The following is a 4,000-nucleotide window of genomic DNA, read 5'->3' on the forward strand; positions in this document are numbered from 1 at the left end:
CATAAACACAGAAAGAATATTGTATACATAATAAATAAATAAATAAATAAATATTAAAAAAAGACTCCTACGTAAACAGGAAGTGCATTATAAGCAACTTTCAAAACTCTAGAATTAACAGAGACATCTTGCTGCCTGGACAGTCACCCGAGGTTTTTCTGTATCATTGCAGCATCCAATGTTCATTTGAAATAGGGTCTCATCAGACAGTGGTGGCCCAAATCATTAATCCCAGAACTCAGGAGGCAGAGGCAGGGGAATCTCCATGAGTTCATGGCTATCCTGGTCTACAGAGTGAGTTCCAAGACAGCTAGTGCTACCCAGAGAGACCCTGTCTTGAAAGAAAGAAACAGGGGTCAAGCAGTAGTGACACACACCTTTAATCCCAGCACTTGGAAAGCAGAGGCAGGTGGATCTTGGTGAGTCTACACAGTGAGTTCCAGGACAGGCTCTAAAGCTACACAGAGAAACCCTGTCTCTAAAAACCAAAAAAGGAAGGAAGGAAAAAAGGAAAAAGAAAGGAAAGAAGGAAGGAAGGAAAAGAAAGAAAGAAAGAAAGAAAGAAAGAAAGAAAGAAAGAAAGAAAGAAAGAAAGGAAAGGAAAGGAAAGAAATAGGGTCTCACTGTGTAGCCTAGGCAAGCTTGGTAGCTTTGAACTTGGCAATGATTCCCCTACACACACTTCCCAAGTGCTGGGATTATCACCATGTAACAGGGATCAAACCCAGGGTTTTGAGAATGCTAGAGAAGAACCCTACCAAATGAGCTACATCTCAAGCCTCATTAAAAATACTTTTTTAAAAAAGAGACAGTTCGACTTTTTGGGGTGTTTTATTTCATTTTTGTTTATTTTAGGGTGTTTTTATTTTGAGACAGGGTCTCTCTGTGTAGCCCTGTCTGTTCCAAAACTCATTATGTAGACTAGGCTAGCCTTGAACTCACAGACATCCTGCCTTTTCCTCCTAACCACTGGGATTCAAGTTGTGTGCCACCATTTCCAGTTTCAACTTTGTTTTTGTTAGTTTTGGTTTTTTGAGACAAGCTTTCTCGTGTGTGCGTGTGTGTGTGTGTGTGTGTGTGTGTGTGTGTGTATGCGCGTGTGCGTGTATAAAATCAGCCCTGGCTGTCCTGGAACTCACTCTGTAGACCAGAAGGCTAGATTTGTACTCACAGAGATCCACCTGCCTCTGCCTGCTGAGTGCTGGGATTAAAGACATGCGTTTCCCCATCACCCGACTTTGAATACTTGTTTTTAAGCAGGGTGATCTGCCTTATCTTGAGACTCTTTGGAATCACTAGGAAGGCCTTCACCAGCCCCTTGACCTTAAGGGTTAGGACCATGAGCTAAAAACACCTTAATTCTTTATAAACTACCCAGTCCGAAATATTCAGTTATAGCAAAAGAAAATATATGAAGAGAGCCAGCTAGGCCAGAGGCCAGAGGATGGAACAGAGACATTTCTAGGCTTGTGAGTTCCTCCAAACACCCATGGTACTATGTATCTTTTTTTCCCCTCAGGCTGTCTCAGATAGCTCAGGTTGGCCTCAAATTTTCTACAAAGTTGAGGATGAATTTGAAGTTACTATTACATTTATTTGTTTATTGATTGAGGATTGGTTTGTTTGATTTTTCTCAAGATAGGGTTTCTCTGTGTAGCCATGTCTGTGCTGAACTATCTCATAGTCCAGGCTGGCCTCAAACTCAAGAGATTCATCTGCTTCTGCCTCGCAGGTGCTGGGATTGAAAGTGTGTGTCACCACAGTCTAGCTTCTTTTATTTCTCGTTGCTTTTGTTTTCTTTTATTTTTGAAGACAGGATTTTTCTGTGTAGCTTTGGAGCCTGTCCTGGAATTCACATTGTAGGCCAGGCTGGCCTCGAACTCATAGAGATTTACCTGCCTCTGCCTCTCAAATTCTGGGATTAAAGGTGTGTGACACCACTGCCTGGCTCAATTCAACTGTTTTAAATTTAAATTTATCTTATTGTATATGAGTTTTTTGCCTCCATGGCACCTTTGCTTGCGAAGGCAGAAAAAGGCATTAGAGCCCTTGGAACTGGAGTTACAGTTGGCTGTAAGATGCAGTGTGGGTGCTGGAAACCAAGTCTGGGTCCTCTGCGAGAGTAGCAGATGCTCTTTAGCACGGAGCCGTTTCTCCAGCATCAATTTGAATGTCTGCTCCTCTCTCCTCCACCTCCTAAGGGCAGAATGACAGGCGGACAAAAGAACACTCAGTTATGTAGCCCTGGAACCATGGGCTCAAGACCGCCTGCATGCATTGAGCCGCGCAATGGTGGTTCACTCTTTTAATCCCAGCAGTGGCAGGCAGATCTCTCTGAGGCCATGGCTAACCTGAGCTAGAGAGTGAGTTCTAGGACAGGCTCCAAAGCTATACAGAGAAACCCTGTCTTGAAAAATAAAACAAAACAAAATGAAAATAAAAACACATCTCTAGTCCTAAGCAACGTTTTTTAGCAAATGATTTTTACTTATTTATTTTTCTTTATGAGTATGCCTGCCTATGTGTGTGCTCATCTATGCGTCCACATTCATGCAGAGCTCAAGGAGACCAGATGAAGGCATCAGATCATCGGAAGCTGGAGTTGTAAGCAGTCATGTTCCATGCAGTGTGGACTCTGAGAAACAAATCTCCACCTCCTTCAAGAGCAGCAATACTCTTAACTACAGAGCTGTTTCTAGAGCCTCTAAGTATTGTTGTTTGTTTGATAATTGGAGAGAAGTTCTCACTATATGGTCCTGGCTGGCCTGGAACATACTATGTAGAGCAGGCTGGCTTTGAACTCACAGAGATCCACCTGCCTCTGCCTCCTTAAAATTAATTAAGCATGTTTCCATTCTCATCCCTAAGTGTAAACAGATATTTCCATCCCAAATAATCACACAGACACTTGTATTAATTGTAAATGCTTGGCCAATAGTTTAGGCCTATTGCTAACTAGCTGTTACATTTAAATTAACCCATTTCTGTTCATCTGTGCTTTGCCATGTGGCTCATGGCTTTACCTGTTCTCTAACACATCTTGTTCTCTGGGTGGCTGGCTGCCATCTCCCTTGTCTCGGCCCTCCTTCCTTCCCACTTCTTGCCCAGCTACCAACCTGTCAGTTTTTATTAACCAATGAGAGTAATACATATCCATAGTGTAGAAAATGATTGTCTCGGGGCTGGAGAGATGGCTCAGCGGTTAAGAGCATTGCCTGCTCTTCCAAAGGTCCTGAGTTCAATTCCCAGCAACCACATGGTGCCTCATAGCCATCTGTAATGGGGTCTGGTGCCCTCTTCTGGCCTGCAGGCATATACACAGACGGAATATTGTATACATAATAAATAAATAAATATTTTAAAAAAAAAGAAAATGATTGTCTCACAGTAGCTAAGTATCATTTTTAAAGAAGCAACTAACAGATGTGCTTAGAAACTGGCTAAGGCTGGGATGGAGCTTAGCATAAGATACAGTGCCTACTCTATGAGAAATCCTGGGTTCCAGCCCCAGTAATGACAAAAAAAGAGGACTGAACCATGAAAGAGAAAGACCTAGAATTTAGAAAAAACAGTCCACATGCTGGTGAGGACTATTACTTTAACTAGGCAAAGATGTGTTAAATTTGTTTATGCTGCATTTGTTTAATGATGTAAAGATGTGTTGCTTTGCCTGCCTAAGACACTTGACTGGTCTAATAAAAAGCTGAGCATCCAATAGCTAAGTAGTAGAGGGATAGGTGGGGCTGGTGGACAGAGAGAATAAATAGGAGGAGGAAGCTTGGTTCAAGAGGAGAGAGTGAGGCCAGGCGGTGGTAGTGCATGCTTTTAATCCCAGCACTCAGGAGGCAGAGGCAGGTGGATCTCTGTTAGTTTGAGTCCAGCCTGGTCTATAGAGCTAGTTCCAGGACACACTCCAAAAGCTACACAGAGAAACCAATAAAAACGAGAGAGAGAGAGAGAGAGAGAGAGAGAGAGAGAGAGAGAGAGAGAGAGAGAGAGA

This window comes from Alexandromys fortis, unplaced genomic scaffold, assembly GCF_014885135.2.
Source record: "Alexandromys fortis isolate MF-2015 unplaced genomic scaffold, M_Fortis_MF-2015_v1.1 scaffold_152, whole genome shotgun sequence".
Classification (NCBI taxonomy): Eukaryota; Metazoa; Chordata; class Mammalia; order Rodentia; family Cricetidae; genus Alexandromys; species Alexandromys fortis.